Raw genomic sequence first — 19,634 nt, 5'->3', positions numbered from 1 at the left:
GTTCAAAGCCACATTTTCTGGGTTCGGGAGGCTGTACAGTGTACCGAGCAGGGGCCTAAGGAACCAACTCGCATGGCTCTGATTCCTGCTCCGTTAAACGATGGAAACCTCAGGCTTAGTCATGCTGTCTGGCTGTGCAGGAATGAGATCCTGAATTTGTGAGCTCTGCCACCTTTGGATGCACAAATCCAAAACACAACTCCATAATGCAGTGTGGAAATTAAGTATGACATGCTATATCAGTTCTAGGCACGTTAGCAGAGATTGAAAATATTTTCCCACTTAGACATTTTCAATGGATGATAAATAGGGTTAATGGATTGTGACTGAAGTACTCCTGCCCTCTTAAATCTTCCAGGAAGCTTTTAAAACTGGTAAATACATATTCTTCATGAAGGTTTGCAAAAATCTGCTCTAATTCAATTTTGAGCTGCTTAGGATTGCAAAAATGCAAAAACCTGCCTGAGGAAACATCCAAGCCCTGGCCCTTTAAGAAAAAAAAAAAGACATTGAAAATGACACTTTAAATCATCAGCTTCCCAGAGTCTTTTGAAGTCCTGCACATTTGAGTTGGCCTGGTGTTAATCTTCTTTTAAGAATAAAATCCAAGGTCAGTATTTTATTTTGCATGTTTTCTCAGGAAGCTTTGGAATGCTCAGGGTGGTTCTTGAATCAATTTGTGTATGTGTTCACATATATGAAAAGCAGAAAAGGGAATGGGGGCCATGGGTCTTGTCATCTAGTTGGATGCAATGTCCTCCACTTTGCCTTGCATAGCCTTGAGGGAACTAAGCTCACCTGAGCCAAAGGAAGAAAATGACAAAACAGCTAGGCTTGTGATGCTGGGTGGAGTTAGCAGCCTTGCTTCCCTAATAACTCCAAAGGCTTGACAGATGCATTCCATGAAGAGCCTTGGCACCCAATGGTCTTCACTTAAATGCTCAGTGGGACTCTGCTATTCTGCCCTCTAGAGTTAATGGTACAGTAGAGGTGGCAGGAGCCCCCTGGCTGTGCCATCTCCGGGGGCAGCTCAGACACCAGGAACAAGGAAGAAATCTGAGGCAGCAGCAGTTTTCTGTAGGAAAACTGGGAGAACCCAGGGCACAGGGGCTGTTAGGAAAGGACAGGGAAACACGGGTGAATATGAAGGACAGTTCAAGCTGGGACTAGATAAGTGGGTCTTACATTCTAGTTTCTAAAGTGTATCACCTTTGAGAGGAAAAGGGAAATGAATCATCCTCTTTTAACCCACATCCGGGGCATAGGAGAAATTTTCCACTGGTCGATCGACATAGCCGTGCTATAGAGAAGAGCACTTGAACTTGGGTAGAAAATCTAAGTTTAAGCCACTTACTAGCTAGATGGTTTCAGGTTTTTAAAGTTTTTTTCTGTTTTGAGATTTTAATTACTTCCTTTGAACGGTGGGGTAGTCAAATCCACCTCAAAAGATTATTTTCTATATTAAATGAGATAGCAATATTTTATAAACTTTAGAGTCACACGTAAATGTTAATTATCTTCATTAGCACTACCATTAATTTCTCAGGAAGTAATCTAGCAAGATGGAGTTTCTTTTCCCTTATGAGGATCTCAAGTCCAGAGACCTTAAAATAACATGACTACTGATTTTTAGTGAATGGACTGGGGAAGCAAGTACACCTAGTTCACATTTATATCTTACTTAGATATAGCTTCCATAGCACCTACACAGTAAGTTAAATAAAATTTTTCTTAAATGATATAGTAACAGTGATGGTGAATCAAATGTTGGTTTGTCTTAGATTTTACTCCTAAAGGATTTAGAAGAATGAACTCCTGGGAGAAGGAAGGAACCAGAGCCAGGACCAAGTGTTATATAGTTCTGTAGATCAGTAGTTCTCACTTTATTTGTTTATTTATTTTTTGAGACCTTTAACATCTCCATCAACCTGGGTAACTGATAAAAGAGTTGTCAAGTGCTTTGCTTGACCAAGTAAGAACACTAATAAAAAATAAAACAGAAAACCACAACCTATTCTCATTCTCATTTCATAAAGGAAAGACCATTTTAATGCCCTTCCTTCCAAAGTCAGAAAGACAAAATCACAGTTTTTTTTAAATAACATTAAGAAAAACATACTTAAAAATTCTTCTCATGTTGTAATAAAGCCAAAACATTGTCAAGACCAGTGAGATGTGCACGCTTACATTGGAAATCATTTATATGGATGTCTCTGGATACATCAATCTTCTGAGACCTCTCCTAAACCCAATTTCTCCCTGCCTTCTTCTCTCCTATGTCTGAGTAGCTATCCCATGTTCAGAAGAAACAGGGACAGATGAGACTATAAAATTCATAGTCTCAGAAGCTAGTAACCCTTGTTATAGCATTTCCTGGAATAATTGCTTTCTCATTGCAATGGGCATTTTACAGACACACATTTTCCCTTGTATGTCTTTCATCACAGACATAGAAGGCAAACCACTCAGGATAATGGAATAAAGTACCACATTAGGATTTGTAAGCATATGTCATTTATTCATAACAATGCTGAAAAGGATCTAAGACATTTAAATCAATTGCACATGTATTCACCATATAATTTAATTAGCCCTGGTGGAAGACACCATAAGAGCTCCTATTACACTGTTTCCATTACAAATAATTTTTTAAAAAAATACTTGCAGTATTACGGACGGTGTTCTCTTTGTAATTACAGAAGGGCAATTTGTTTAAGAACTTCACTGACGTCATGTATGCAAGAGCTATTTGTCATTTCAGCAAAATGCAACAGATAGATCTTTGCCAAAGGAAATAGTGTTTGTCATTGTAGCACTTTACATTATTTAAATATACATAATGAAGCCAGTAGACTTAGGTAGTCACTATCTATTTAATTGGCTGATTTTAAAATCAAATAGAAATTTCAGGAAAAAGGAAGGGGAATAGTAACCTCAATGTTTATACTGACAGCAATAATAACTACCACCATGTACTGAATCATACTGGTTTCTGGGTAGGAAACTAGAGTTAATACATACAATGTCTCCAGTTCTCGCAAATAACTAATTCTTACAAATAATCTCCATTTTACTCATGAGGAAATTGAAGCTCAGAGAGTTCCTTATGTAAATTGTACAGGATCAAATCAGAGGCATCAGGAAATAAAGTTGTTTCAATGCCCATCTTATTCCAAGTACAGAACACTATTTTTTCTAAGGTATAATACTTTAGTGTAAACAATAGGTAAAAATCCACTGTGAACTGTCTTAGCACTTCCTTTTAAGAAGAACCAAAGGAGTTTAAACTATATGCTGCTATGTGAAGATGATTCTATAAACAGTGACATGAATTCAGACCCACTCAATTATTTCCAACTTCCACTGTAAATATTTTTGACTACTTTAGTGAAAGAAAACAAAAATGGATTTTTTTGGGTTATTTTGTCCTAAATATTTTTCATAAGAAGAGCAAAAGACTTTTTTCTTCTTCCACAGAGACAAAGGCATAACCGAAAGATCTTCTGAGCACTTAAAATATAACATCACAGGGAACCTCATTTGTGCAGAGAAATGCTGAACTTGCGGTAGTCAGGATAGGACATAGGTTACATCCTCTTTCCCCTTTTGAATAATTTTGATGACTTCCCCAAAACATAGCAGGACTCACCTCTCAAGCCATTTCTTCAGAGACAGTACCAATCCATTGGGTAAACGTGACTGGTGAGCCCTTTAAAAGTAGACAACTTTTAAAAACTCAACTGAAATTGCTAATTAGTAGAAAATTACAGCTTGAAAGCCATCATAAGAGTGATAGCTACATCAAGAACTTGCTTTTCTCTATAACTCTGAAACCATTCTTTGTGTTGTTGGAAAGCAGTGCATTCCTGATATATTTAATTGTGAATATGTTTTCCCAGGAATAGGAGTTCACTTGGGACTCTATCATTGAAAAAAAACAAAAACAAAACACTATCACAATAGATCACTGTTTGTTTCAACTAGTATAAACTGAATAAAAGCATCTTGGAAATCTTTTTTGTTTCTGTCTAGGGAATCACATTGCATATTAGCCTTATAAAGGCTGAAGTTCTGCAATAAAGGAATCTGTTTAAATTTCTTTAGTGAGCAATTATGATTTGAGAGTGCAGCACTGTTTTCCATCAGTCCTGTAGCATCCTGCAGAGCAATTGTAGTGGGCTCTGAGATATGCTGTCCAGATACTTCTTTAAGGAATGACTTCTTGCCCCAGCTGTCAGCTCCTTTAAGCTTTGCCTCAGTCACAGAGAGCCTTACCCAGTGGTTTTCCCTTCCCAGTGGTCAGGAGGGAGGTTGGCCCACATTCACTTGCATATTGATGTGGGAGTGTAAAGACCTAGCCATTTTGCCCGAATGTAAGATAGCTTTGACTAACTATACATACTCCAGAGCTCTCCATGGGGTTGAATGAGGTGTTGTTTGGCCTACATAGCAGTTTCACTTTTCTGTTTAACCTTGCTTCTAGTCTTTCCTTTCTCACAGGGTTAATCCCAATAAATAGCTTGTGAATTTTTTACCAGGGGTGGTCTGAGAAACCAGGCAATAAGATGGGATTTGGGAGCTAGATAACTTACTGCCCAGCAGGCAACAGAGACCCCATTACAGGTAGTAAAGAAATCACAGAGGGCTCCTGGCACCAGATGGCAGTAGAATTGTTCAAATTCTCACCGGTGGTGAATTGGGATGCTGTACAGAGAGAAAGGAATGCAATGGCTGGTGTGATGCATCAGATGTTTGAGAATTCCAGAGGAAATAGTATCTATGTGGTTGATGGGAAGGGGTAACTATTGCTAAGCACCACTGGTACTGCAAAAATGAAAACAGAAAGCTGTGATTTGTCACCAGGAAATTGAAAGCCAGTTTTGAAAGTCATAGGGTCTCCTTGGTAGCTTATGAAGATGCTCTCATCTTCTGAAGTGGGAGAGAAGGGAAAGTTGAGGACCAGTTCTAGGATTTAATAGTCACAGTGGCTGAGTCCCAGAGAAGGTAAAATGTTCAACCAACGCAAGTCTGTTACTCCACGGTCAGAACATAGGTTGGGAAATGGATGAGTGGTGGATATCACTCGACTGTGGTAATTGAGCCAGATGACCAAGAAGTAGCTAGCACACTGGAGGCTTTGGTAAGACACATGAGCTCTGGAAGATAGGAGATAAACCCTATGAAAATTCAGAGGCCTGCTACATCAGTAACATGTTTATTAGTTGTCTAGTGTTAAGGTGTGTTTGGAACATCTGCTATGAATAAAAGACAAGTTATGAGACACTAAACAACCATGCATCTGGGGCTTCCCACCATGAGCTGGGTTCTGCCAGATCTATCAAGTCTCATGGTGCAGCAGGCCCAGATTTCCATTATGAGATGGAGTGGTATTTGGTAAATCTGGGATGATACACTTTTGTCACTTTGCTTTGTGGGGCACAAGCAAACTGGTAATCCAGTCTCCCATGTCACTCCCAATGGTGCTCCAAAACTCCTTCCTTAGCTCACACCTGTGGTCATATAAGAGCTTCCTTAAGATCAGGAACAAAAAACCTAAGTTTGGTTTTTAGGTGTGTCAACTTGGTATATGACTGCAAGCCAAAAAAGAATGGCAGCTGCACAGCAGCCTCATTTAGGATTGGCCTTAAAAAAGGGGAAATACTCTCAAAGGGTAGAGTGGGACACCAGGGTCTCAAACTATATAGAAAGAAAAGTGGCTTAAGGTTAGAATATATAAGAACTCATGGGCAGTCAAAAAGTCTGGCCAAGAGCTTGAAAGAAGACATATTGGAATTTGGGAATGAGACCTGAGCTAGAGGTATGTGGAAGAACATATGGGACAGAACACAAAGTGGCATCTTTGTGTGATGTGTTAACACCAACAAGAGACTGTCCTACAGGGGAGAAGCATTAAACAACCAAGTAGACAGAATGACTTGATCACTATTATCAGTCAGCCTCAGCCACTGGCCACCCCAAGTTTGGCACAATAAGTATATGAATGGAGTGGTCATTGTTGGAGAGATGGAGGTTAACCATGGGCCTAACAGCGTGGTCTTCTATTAACAAAGCCTGATTTGGCCACAGCTGCTTTTGATTGTCTACCTGCCAGAAACAGAGGTAAACGCTGGGCCCCTGATGTGGCAAATTTCTCAAGAAGACCAACCAGCCACTCAATGGCAAGTAGGCTATATTAAAACACTTTCCTCTTATAAGGTCCAGATGTTTGTTCCAACAGTAATAGACACATATGCCAGATACAGTTTCACTTTTCTGACTGTAGCATAAGTCAGCACCACTTTGCCAGTGGCTTATGGGGTGTTTGATGGACCCACATGGAATCCCACATAACATTGTGTCAGATCACAGGACTCCTTACAACACAGTAAATGTGGGAATGGACCTATGAACGTGAGATTCACTGGTAGAACCACATGCTATACAATCCAGAAGCTGCTTTCCTGATAGAGAATTGGAATGATCTCTGAAGCTTAGCAGACATGGTGGCTGAAGGTGAGGAGGTTTACAACGGATAGTAGAGGAAGGAAAAATGAGCATCCCTTGTAGTCTTGAGAATGATGTATACAGTGGTCTTGAGAGCGTATACGGTGGTGGGGGCTGCAGTATGCCCCACGAACTTTCCTCTTCAAAGTTTCGCCCAGAATGAGTACTTACCACTTGAGTACCGGAGGAGCTTCTTCCTGAGCAAATGTGGAGTGGATCTGAGCCGCATCAAGGGGTAGACCATGAGAGACATAGGGATGTGCTGCCCAGATGTCCTTTCAAGAAAGAACTTCTTGCCCAAGCTATCAACTCCTTCAGGGTTTGCCTCAGCCGCAAAATGCTACTTATTCCAAAGATAGATCCTTAAAGTGCAGCCCCTATGCAGTGAGGGAAAGAAGCAGAGATATAAAGGCCTGGCTGATTCAGGCAAATGCAGGACAACTCTGATGTGCTGTGTTAACTGCAGACCTCCTCCAGCGTAAATTGAGGCTTTGTTGGATGTGACTCGCGATGCACCTTCTTCCTCTGCCCATTCTGATGCTTCCACTTCGATTCACAGATATTGGTTCTTAATAAATACCCTGAATGCTAAACTCCATTCTAAGCATTTGCTTCAGGAAACCCTGCCCATGAAGTGTTCCACAAAATACCGATTTGCAAAACGTTTTACTAGGAGATTGTAAGAATGAATTATAGTTTTCTTCTCACTTACTAATCCTTTAAAGATAACAAGTGTCTTAAAAATTATTGTCACCTCTATTTCCTCTTAAATCTTTTCACCTAATTTTCTTTTAATTGGGTATATGAGCATTAATTAGGTGCCTGTGGATTAAAGCAAGCAAAAAGAAAGAAAAGGAAGAAAGAAAACACCTTCATGCCAGGCATTACTATATCTGGAAAATATATAAGGGAATTGTGTGGCAGTATCGGATGCCATGTTGTCTATAAGTGGCTTAGAACCCTATTGAAAGGTAAGAAACATATGAAAAAAATAATCAGAATAAGAGATTAAAAAGCAGTTCACGGTACAGTACCACAGTCATAAGACAGGACATGATTAACTTCTCAATAAGACAGTACAGGTAAACTGTGCTCTAGGAACTAGAGTCACGCAAGGGCAGATATAATCGAAATACTAACAAAATAATTAGAATAAGAAAAGAAAAGAATCTCAGACAGGAGTTTTGGGAATCTTCAGAGAAAAAAGTGGGCATTTGAATTGAATTGGCCTCTTCCTTCCAGATATATCTGATTCTGTATAAAATCAAAATGTTCAAAACTTACTTGAAAAATCCCCATATTTGTGAGGCACAGCACTTTGTTCCATAGAAAGAACTTGCCATGCACTGAATTGTTTTCCCCCGAAATTCATATATTCAAGCCCTAATCTTCAATGCGAATGTATTTGGAGACAGGGCTTTTAGAAGGTAGTTAAGGTTAAATGAGGTCCTAAGGGTGGGGTCCTAATCCCATAGGATTGCTGGGCTAAGAAGAGGCCAGCATGCATGAGTATGCACCAAGGAAGTCCATGTTAATACACAGTAGGAAAGCAGCCATCTACAAGCCAAGAAGAGAACTTTCACCAGAAACCTTATCTGCCCTCACCTTGATCTTGGACTTCCTAGCCTCCAGAACTGGGAGAAAACAAATTTCTGTTGTTAAAGCCACCCAGTCTATGGTACTTTGATATGGCAGCCCATACTGATTCAGACAGAAATTATCCTAAAAGGAGAGGTGGCCTGTTCCCTGTCAGATTTTTATATTCTGCCAGGAGCAGAAAACACTGGCAAGACCCATGTCAAGAAGGGAAATGTTCCAAATGCATATGTTGTGTATGAGTAGGAGAGGAGAAAGATAAAATACATACATATATCTCACTTTATTTTAGTTTGAGATACCAAGTTTATTTGATTATAAGATATTTATAATTTTATAATCCAGTAAGTACAAAATAAGCACATTGGGTGAGAGACATAAGGGAAGGAAAACATTCTTTGAGCAGGAGCAAAGACCCTAAGGAGAATGTACGGCAGTTTGGAGGGTGAGGGTGGTATAGGGTGAAAATTGATGATATAATCCTTTGGTTTAAATAAGACAGAGCAAGCAAAATGAACAGAAGCCATTGCACCTAAATGCAGAGCTTCATTTACATAGAAACAGGAACAATTTCATGTTCAAGAAATGTCAGTTTTCTATAAATACGGAGGTTCAGTCATTACCACTAGAATTATTCATTATACTATGATTCAAAACAAGATGAACATACTGAGCCAACATTAGAACTCAAATCCCCAAAGTGGCCTTTCATGTATTTTTCAAAACTGGCTTTGTCCATCCAAAAATAAAAGTTTGCTGAGTATGTGATAAGGTCAGAAAATAAAAAAAGATATGAACTCATTTCTTTCCCATTTCAAGTGAGCAAGGACTAGTCATTAAGAACACTTGGGATATTTAACTGACTTGCATAGATTACCATTTCCTTAAATATTTTAAATTTAAAATTTGGTAATGGAAGAATATCAGCATCTGAGTTCTCATTCTAATTGTCTCTGCCCCTCTTCACCCCCATCTTCAGCCACTTCTCTCTTCTTTCTATTCTTTACCTACCTACATCACATCCATTCTTTAAGCCCTGAGTAAGACCTTTGTCTTTTCTGATGACTTTCTTTTAGGATTTTCTTGGGGACTCTGTGTGTGTCTTTGTGTGTGTGTATTAAAATATACATGTACACTCTTATTTAATCTTGCTCAAGGTCTAGTGGACCTTTTAAAATTGAAATCTCATCCCTAACTTCAATTTCAGGATATTTTGGTCTATTGTTCCTTTCATAATTTCTTTATCATCATTGCCTCTGTTCTCTCAATCTGGAACTTCTATAAGAAACATTACTTACATCTTGAATACACACTCCTAGTTTCTGCATTTTTCTCTCATATGTTTTGACTCTTCTCTGTTCGACTCATGGTTGCTTCTGGATCACACATTTTGTCTTCAACAGTGATCATTCTAATGAGTTAGTTCAGTTATAAATACATGTTTATATTTAATTGCTAAATACTTTTTCTTGTTTTCTGTTATTTTGTCATAGCATGTTGAATTTATATTATTTATATATTACCTTCTCTAATTTCACTGAGGATCCACAGAATTGTTTCTAAAGTCTTCCATTGACATCTCAATTATCTCTGTTTCTTCCAGGATCAGTCTTTCTATGTGTTCACTGTGTTCTTATTATTTCATGGTGTTGGTTTTTCTCAAATGAGTGGTGGTCCTTGTTGGTTTGTTCATGTTAATGCATGAACTGGATTAACGGAGTCAGGTGGCATGGGGTTTCCCTGAAGTTCTTCCATTCTTTCCTTCCACTGACTCCTACCTGAATGAAAGGGCTCAATTAGGTTCTGGGTGTGTAGACATTTTGTTTCAACTAACAGGCTGCTTTTTAGCTGCACAGTCATGGAGTTTCTTCAGTTTTAGATCTCCCCATTGCCAAATAAGAAGAGATTTATTCTAGTAGCAAAGAAATTTAGTATGTTTTTCTCCTCAGTAGAGCTGCCTTTCGCTACCTCTTTTTCTTCTCTCTTCTCAGTATTTTTTCACTCTCATAGGAACTTTAAGTAAGCCCTCAGATTAACACGAGCCCTCTCCAGACAGCATAGTTTCTTCACTTTTCGGATTTTAGCCTGGGATAAGATTCTTCTTCAGGCATTGGTGTGTGTGTGTGTGTGTGTGTGTGTGTGTGTGTGTGTGTGTGTGTGTGTGTGTAGAGAGAGAGAGACCAACTAGCACAGATATTTTAATATAGTTCTTTAATAAATAGCTCTGATTCATTGTTCCAGGAATACATTTTCTTTTGTTTTGTTCTGTTTTGTTTTATTTCATGTGTTCATTTTGTATTTGATATTCCCCTGTGTCTGTGATTATCTTCATGATGATTTTCATCTGCTCATGCTTTATGCTATGGTTTACCCAGTTTCATCAGGCCCAGTCCATCTGCTTTTTATGTCTCAGGACTCTTACAATAGCTTAGATTTTCTTATTTTCCATCTGTTGTGAAGCAAGCTTTTTTGTTGTTCTTTAAGTTGAATTGGATTTGCTGAATATAATTCTAATTGTTCAGCATATTTATAAATTCAAATTCAAATTTGAAAAATGTTCTTCAACCACATAAAATGAGATATTTTTAAAAACAAGTGGTTGTTTTGAACATTAGCCTTTCATAATGAACTATTATTAAATTGAACTAATATACCAGTAACTTTCTTTTATATATATATATAACTTATTTTTTGTCAATAAAATCTCAAGAAAGTCATAAAGATTCCATATCAAAGGATAACTCAAATTCATACTTTTAAAATCAGATTTGACAATGTAGAGAACTTTTTTTGACCCAGGCTTCACCTTGATTTAATCTTTTTTTTAACATCTTTATTGGAGTATAATTGCTTTAGAATGTTGTGTTAGTTTCTACTGTATAACAAAGTGAATCAGCTACATGCATACATATATCCCCATATCCCCTTCCTCTTGCGTCTCCCTCCCACCCTCCCTATCCCACCCCTTTAGGTGGTCACAAAGCACATAGCTGATTTCCCTGTGCTATGCGGCTGCTTCCCACTAGCTATCTATTTTACATTTGGTACTGTATATATGTCACTGCTACTCTCTCACTTCATCCCAGCTTACCCTTCCCCCTCCCTGTGTCCTCAAGTCCATTCTATACCTCTGCATCTTTATTCCTGTCCTGCCCCTAGGTTCATCAGAACCTTTTTTTTTAGATTCCATATATATGTGCTAACGTATGGTATTTGTTTTTCTCTTTCTGACTTACTTCACTTTGTATGACAGACGCTAGGTCCATCCACCTCACTACAAATAACTCAGTTTCGTTTCATTTTATGGATGAGTAATATTCCATTGTATAGATTTACCACATCTTCTTTATCCATTCATCTGTCAATGGACACTTAGGTTGATTCCATGTCCTGGCTATTGTAAATAGTGCTGCAGTGAACATTGTGGTACATGGCTCCTTTTGAATTATGCTTACTCAGGGTATATGCCCAGTAGTGGATGGCTGGGTTATATGACAATTCTATTTTTAGTTTTTTAAGGAACCTCCATACTGTTCTCCATAGTGGCTGTATCAATTTACATTCCCACCAAAAGTGTAAGAGGGTTCCCTTTTCTCCACACCCTTTCCACCATTTATTGTTTGTGGATTTTTGATGATGACCATTCTTGACTGGTGTGAGGAGATACCTCATTGTAGTTTTGATTTGCATTTCTCTAGTGATTAATGAAGTTGAGCATCCTTTCATGTACCTCTTGACCATCTGTAGGTCTTCTTTGGAGAAGTGTCGATTTAGGTCTTCTGCCCATATTTGGATTGGGTTGTTTGTTTCTTTGATAGTTAGCTGCATGAACTGCTTGTATATTTTGGATATTAATCCTTTGTCAGTGGCTTCATTTGCAAATAATTTCTCCCATTCTGAGGGCTGTCTTTTCATCTTGTTTACAGTTTCCTTTGCTGTGCAAAAGATTTTAAGTTTCATTAAGTCCCATTTGTTTATTTTTGCCTTTATTTCCATTTCTCTAGGACGTGGGTCAGAAAGGACCTTCTGTGATTTATGTCATAGAGTGTTCTGCCTATGTTTTCTTCTAAGAGTTTTACAGTGGCTGGCCTTACATTTAGGTCTTTAATCCATTTTGAGTTTTTTGTGTATGGTGTTAGAGAGTGTTCTAATTTCATTCTTTTATATGTAGCTGTCCAGTTTTCCCAGCACTACTTACTGAAGAGGCTATCTTTCTCCATTGTATACTCTTGCCTCCTTTATCAAAGATAAGGTGAACATAGGTGCGTGGGTTTATCTCTGGGCTGTCTATACTGTTCCATTGATCTATACTTCTCTTTTTGTACTGGGTCATATGGTAGTTCCAATTTTAGTTTTTTAAGGAACCTCCATACTGTTCTCCATAGTGGCTGTATCAATTTACATTCCCATCAACAGTGCAAGAGTGTTCCCTTTTCTCCACACACTCTCCAGCACTTATTGTTTCTAGATTTTTTGATGATGGCCATTCTGACCAGTGTGAGTTGATACCTTGTTGTAGTTTTGAATTGCATTTCTCTAATGATTAATGATGTTGAGCATTCTTTCATGTGTTTGTTGGCCATCTGTATATCTTCTTTGGAGAAATGTCTATTTAGGTCTTCTCCCCATTTTTGGATTGGGTTGTTTGTTTTTTTGATATTGAGCTGCATGACCTGCTTGTAAATTTGGGAGATTAATCCTTTGTCCATTGATTTGTTTGCAAATATTTTCTACCATTCTGCAGGTTGTCTTTTCATCTTGTTTATGGTTTCCTTTGCTGTGCAAAAGCTTTTAAATTTCATTATGTCCCATTTCTTTATTTTTGTTTTTATTTCCATTTTTCTAGGAGGTGAGTCAAAAAGGACCTTGCTGTGATTTATGTCATAGACTGTTCTGCTTGTGTTTTCCTCTAAGAGTTTGATGGTGTCTCGCCTTACATTTAGGTCTTTAATCCATTTTGAGTTTATTTTTGTATATGGTGTTAGGGAGTGTTCTAATTTCATTCTTTTACATGTAGCTGTCCAGTTTTCCCAGCACCACTTATTGAAGAGGCTGTCTTTTCTCCACTGTATATTCTTGCCTCCTTTATCAAAGATAAGGTGACCATATGTGCATGGGTTTATCTCTGGGCTTTCTATCCTGTTGCATTGATCTATATTTCTGTTTTTGTGCCAGTACCATACTGTCTTGATTACTGTAACTTTGTAGTATAGTCTGAAGTCAGGGAGCCTGATTCCTCCAGCTCCGTTTTTCTTTCTCAAGATTGCTTTGGCTATTCGGGATCTTTTGTGTTTCCATACAAATTGTGAAAATTTTTGTTCTCATTCTGTAAAAATGCCAGTGGTAGTTTGACAGGGATTGCATTGAATCTGTAGATTGCTTTGCGTAGTATAGTCATTTTCACAATATTGATTCTTCCAATCCAAGAACATGGTATATCTCTCCATCTGTTGGTATCATCTTTAATTTCTTGAATCAGTGTCTTATAGTTTTCTGCATACAGGTCTTTTGTCTTCTTAGGTAGGTTTATTCCTAGGAATTTTATTCTTTTTTGTTGCATGATAAATGGGAGTGTTTTCTTAATTTCACTTTCAGATATTTCATCATTAGTGTATAGGAATGCAAGAGATTTCTGTGCATTAATTTTATATCCTTCAACTTTACCAAATTCATTGATTAGCTCTACTAGTTTTCTGGTAGCATCTTTAGGATTCTCTATGTATAGTATCATGTCATCTGCAAACAGTGACAGTTTTACTTCTTCTTTTCCAATTTGTGTTATTCCTTTTATTTCTTTTTCTTCTCTGATTGCCACGGCTAGGACTTCCAAAACTATGTTGAATAATAGTGGTGAGAATGGACTTCCTTGTCTTGTTCCTGATCTTAGAGGAAATGCTTTCAATTTTTCACCATTGAGAATGATGTTTGTTGTGGGTTTGTCATATATGGCTTTTATTATGTTGAGGTAGGTTCCTTCTCTGCCCACTTTCTGGAAAGTTTTTATCACAAATGGGTATTGAATTTTGTCAAAAGCTTTTTCTTCCTCTATTGAGATGATCATATGGTTTTTATTCTTCAATTTGTTAATATGGTGTATCACACTGATTGATTTGTGTATATTGAAGAATCCTTGCATCCCTGGGATAAATCCCACTTGATCATGGTGTATGATCCTTTTAATGTGTTGTTGGATGTGTTGTTGTTTGCTAGTATTTTGTTGAGGATTTTTGCATCTATTTTCATCAGTGATATTGGTCTGTAATTTTCTTTTTTTGTAGTATCTTTATCTGGTTTTGGTATCAGGGTGATGCTGGCCTCATAGAATGAGTTTGGGAGTGTTCCTCCCTCTGCAATTTTTTGGAAGAGTTTGAGAAGGATGGGTGTTGGCTCTTCTCTAAATGTTTGATAGAATTCACCTGTGAAGCCATCTGGTCCTCGACTTTTGTTTGTTGGAAGATTTTTGTTGTTGTTGTTGTTGTTGGAAGATTTTTAATCACAGTTTCAATTTCATTACTTGTGATTGGTCTGTTCATATTTTCTATTTCTTCCTGGTTCAGTCTTGGAAGGTTATACCTTTCTAAGAATTTGTCCATTTCTTCCAGGTTGTCCATTTTATTGGCATAGAGTTGCTTGTAGTAGTCTCTTAGGATGCTTTGTATTTCTGTGGTCTCTGTTGTAACTTTTCTTTTTCATTTCTAATTTTATTGATTTGAGTCCTCTCCCTCTTTTTCTTGATGAGTTTCGCTAGTTTATCAATTTTGTTTATCTACTCAAATAAGAAGCTTTTAGTTTTATTGATCTTTGCTATTGTTTTCTTTGTTTCTATTTCATTTATTTCTGCTCTGATCTTTATGTTTCCTTCCCTTCTGCAAACTTTGGGTTTTGTTTGTTCTTCTTTCTCTAGTTCCTTTAGGTGTAAGGTTAGATTGTTTATTTGAGATGTTTCTTGTTTCTGGAGGTAGGCTTGTATTGCTATAAACTTCCCTCTTAGAACTGCTTTTGATGCATCCCATAGGTTGTGGAGCATTGTGTTTTCATTGTCATTTGTCTCTAGGTATTTTTTGATTTCCTCTTTGATTGCTTCAGTGATCTCTTGGTTATTTAGTAACGTATTTTTTAGCCTCCATGTGTTTGTGTTTTTACATTTTTTTCCCTGTGATTGATTTCTAATCTCATAGCGTTGTGGTCAGAAAAGATGCTTGATACAATTTCAACTTTCTTAAATTTACTGAGGTTTGATTCGTGACCCAAGATGTGATCTATCCTGGAGAATGTTCCATGTGCACTTGAGAAGAAAGTGTAATCTGCTGTTTTTGATGGAAAGTCCTATTAAATATCAATTAAATCTATCTGGTCTATTGTGTCATTTAAAGCTTGTGTTTCCTTATTAATTTTCTGTTTGGATGATCTATCCATTAGTGTAAGTGAGGTGTTAAAGTCCCCCACTATTATTATAAAAGTTTTCCTCTTTTATAGCTGTTAGCATTTGCCTTATGTATTGAGGTGCTCCTATGTTGGGTGCATATATATTTATAATTGTTATATCTTCTTCTTGAATTGATCCCTTGATCATTATGTAGTGTCCTTCTTTGTCTCTTGTAACATTCTTTATTTTAAAGTCTATTTTATCTGATAAGAGTATTGCTATTCCAGCTTTCTTTTGATTTCCATTTGCATGGAATATCTTTTTATATCCCCTAACTTCAGTCTGTATGTGTCCCTAGGTCTGAAGTGGGTCTCTTGTAGACAGCATATATATGGGTCTTGTTTTTGTATCCATTCAGCAAGCCTGTGTCTTTTGTTTGGAGCATTTAATCCATTCACGTTTAAGGTAATTATCGATATGTATGTTCCTAGGACCATTTTCTTAATTGCTTTGGGTTTGTTTGTGTAGGTCCTTTTCTTTTCTCGTGTTTCCCACTTAGAGAAGTTCCTTTAGCATTTTTTGTAAAGCTGTTCTGGTGGTGCTTCTCTTAGCTTTTGCTTGTCTCTGAAGCTTTTGATTTCTCCATCGAATCTGAATGAGATCCTTGCTGGGTAGAATAATCTTGTTTGTACGTTCTTCCCTTTCATCACTTTGAATATGTCATGCCACTCCCTTCTGGCTTGTAGAGTTTCTGATGAGAAATCAGCTGTTAACCTTATGGGAGTTCCCTTGTATGTTATTTGTTGGTTTTCCCTTGCTGCTTTCAATTTTTCTTTGTCTTTAATTTTTGCCAGTTTGATTCCTATGTGTCTCATGTTTCTCCTTGGGTTTATCCTGTATGGGACTCTCTGCACGTCCTGTACTTGGGTGGCTATTTCCTTTCCCATGTTAGTGCAGTTTTCAACTATAATCTCTTCAAATATTTTCACAAACCCTTTCTTTTTCTCTTCTTCTTCTGCGACCCCTGTAATTTGAATGTTGGTGTGTTTAATATTGTCCCAGAAGTCTCTGAGACTGTCCAGAATTCTTTTCATTCTTTTTTCTTTATTCTGCTCCCTGGCATTTATTTCCACTATTTTATCTTCCTGGTCAGTTTTCCGTTCTTCTGCCTCAGTTATTCTGCTATTGATTCCCTCTAGAGTATTTTTAATTTCAATTATTGTATTGTTCATCCCTGTTTTTTTGCTTTTTAGTTCTAGATCCTTGTGAAATGTTTCTTGTGTTTTTCCCATTCTGTTTCTGAGATTTTGGATCATCTTTACTATCATTACTCTGAATTCTTTTTCAGGTAGGTTGCCTATTTTGTGTTCATTTATCTCATTTTGTAGGTTTTTACCTTGCCCCTTCATCTGTAACATAATTTTGTTTGTTTGTTTGTTTTTTGATGGGTGGGGCTGTATTCCTGTCTTACTGGTGGTTTAGCCTGAGGCATCCAGCACTGGAGTTTGCAGGCAGTTGGATATACCCAGGTCTTGGTGCTGAGATGAGACCCTCTGGGAGACCTCAGTCCAATTAATAATCCCTGGAGTCTGAGGTTCTCTGTTTGTCCAGTGGTTTGGACTTGGAGCTCCCACCACAGGAGCTTAGGCCCAACCTCTAGCCTGGGAACCAAGATCCCACAAGCTTGTTTGCATGAGGCAGCAGCTGGGCCCGCAACTTGCTCTAATTTCCCCTGGATCTTCCCTCAGCTTCTCCAACTCCTTGGACAGGTGTGTATGTTTAGCTCTTAACTTTTTGAGGTGTGATAATGGCTGGGTGATTAGTTGTGTTTGTTTTTTTTTTTTTTCCAAGTGCTTATCAAAGGAAGATTAAGTGGGAAATGACGTGCTCTGAAGTGTGGCACCAGCTGGGTGGCTTGCTCCACACCACAGCCACCTCACACACCATGAGTGTTCCACTCACTCTCTGGGTCCTCAAGGGTGCCACACATAGGGCTGTTTGCCATGCTTGCCGCTCCCTGCATGCTCTTTGATCTAATCTTAAAATGTGTATCCTAACAATTTATTTTACTTACTTTCTTGACTAGAAAAAATGTAAATGGGAAAATTATACTTCTTTCTATACACTAAAATGTTAATATCTGAGTATATTTGAAAAACAGTAACAGGGAGGCAACTTTTAAATCATTTTTATGCAGAATTAGATCTTGGCCATAGCTTAAAGCTACATGAAGCCTCAGGTTGTTCATTACTGGTTAAGATGTTTCCTCTCCCAGGGGCACTTGCATTTTAATAGAGAACTCTTGTAGCACAAAAGCCTTCCAGACTAAAAGAAATTAATCTCTAAAAGTGAAATTTGAGATATTATGGGAACTCTTGGGGCAAAGAGGGGGTAATTTTTAAATGGCAGTCCTTCCTACAACCTTCAAATTATGTCATACCTACCATAAAACAAGCTTTAGTAGGGAAAAGCAGGAAATCATATAACCCTATTTTTCTCATAGGAAGTAAAATTTATTTTAAATGGTCAAAAGCACTAAAGGACTATCATAATGTAAGAAATCATTTACATATTTTGAAAAACATATACCATGGCTCTTTTGATATACTAAATCATTGTATAAAATGTTACTGTGAATTAATTACCTAGTCCAAATAATCTCCTTCTTCTTAATCCCTACCAAACAAAGAGTTGAATCAGATGATTTGTGTGAAGTATAAAATATTGAATGATATCCATGCATGGATATATTGATACAGTGCCTGGTACAGCATCAGATATTTTTGGAGTAAATAATATTGATAATCCCTGAGTTGAGTGAACTGCCAAAATTCTAGATGCCCATGAAAGAGGCTGAGGCCATAATATACATCCAAAATGTATATTATAATTGACCTCTCTAACTGAAACACTGGCTCAGATAAATGACATAGTTAGGTAATTATAGACCCTAGGTTATCCAGTAATTTTCCTTTTCTCTTTTACCCCACCATGTATAAAAGTAATGGATCTTGGTTTTCTTTTCCTCTTTAGTTTCTTGTACAATCTACTTCTGAACCTATAGTTATGTGTAGAAGTTAGCAAGGAAATAGAAATGGTGGATAGTACCTTCAAATTCTAGAACTGATGGAGACTATAGAAAATGAGCTCTCTCATTTCTCTCCCCCACATTTTGTTTAAAAAAAGAAAAGAAAAGAAAAAGTGAATCAAGGAAAAGAAATAAATAAGATTCCTATTTCCAGTCAGAAGAAACCAAAATGAACTTTCATCCCCACACAACTGGAACAATTACTTAGTGACAATGTGGAGATGCTGTTTTGCAAGCCAGGTTATGTTTTCCTTTTATTTAAACAATATAGTTGTCTTTAAAATGAAGTTAAAAACTGGAGAAAGAGGTTTTTAGTTCTCAACATATAGCAAATATCAACTGGAGTATTTTAATATTCTATCCATTAAATAAGAAAAAACAACATATGAAAGGTCATGTACATTCAACTATTTATATAGACAAAAATTCTGGTCATCTTAGGCAATCTCCTCTCTGAACTCTCTGAGTCCTGATCATACCACTTTTATATTTACATTGGTGGAAACAATAACTGATTTCATTTGACCTAGTAGCCATTTTCTTAGAATAGTATCCCCTCCATGAATGAATGAAATATCTTTGAACAAAGCAACTAAATAAAGATTTTAGGATTATCTCTTTTTTTTCTTAGCTTAGAAAAATTATTGTCTCTCTGACTTTTTTTTTTAATCTGTAAGAAACATTACCCCAGACTCCTCTGGAAATAACACATGTCACACACAAAAAGACACTCTTTAAGTCGTGTCACAGAAAGAGCAGGTGTGCCCTCAAGGGAAAAAAATCTTGTTTTCATGCAATTATCATTTTTAATGAAAATAACTGAAGGAGAAAAACTCACAAGACCGTATCGACATCAATGTCTTCTCTCTTTCCCCCTCCCAAACAGTTTCCCCTGAGAATAATGTAGCTCTTTAACTTCTCAATTCTTGAAACGTCTACTAAGTAAGCACTCATCAAGATAAGTATGAAATCTGAAAAGAATCTTACTGACTGGTTTCAAAAGCAGTCATTCAACCTCACAAGAGTAACTTTCTTAAATTAAGAACTGAACAGTAGGTAGATTACAAGAAGATGGTAAAA

At 37.3% G+C, this 19,634-nt stretch overlaps 1 long non-coding RNA gene across 1 annotated transcript in view; it reads left to right on the top strand.

Annotated features, from left to right (window-relative positions):
* The first annotated feature begins 532 nt into the window (after window positions 1–532).
* LOC136792088 (uncharacterized) overlaps window positions 533–19,634 on the top strand; it is a 189,744-nt gene continuing 170,642 nt past the window's right edge. The window contains exon 1 of the long non-coding RNA XR_010835250.1: window positions 533–610. This is a non-coding gene — a long non-coding RNA (uncharacterized lncRNA). The remainder of the gene's footprint in view (window positions 611–19,634) is intronic.

The sequence above is a fragment of the Kogia breviceps genome, chromosome 11 (assembly GCF_026419965.1).
Source record: "Kogia breviceps isolate mKogBre1 chromosome 11, mKogBre1 haplotype 1, whole genome shotgun sequence".
In the NCBI taxonomy this organism is placed as follows: Eukaryota; Metazoa; Chordata; class Mammalia; order Artiodactyla; family Physeteridae; genus Kogia; species Kogia breviceps.
Note: the sequence above shows the minus strand (reverse complement) of the source record. Positions and strands in the feature narration are given on the sequence as shown.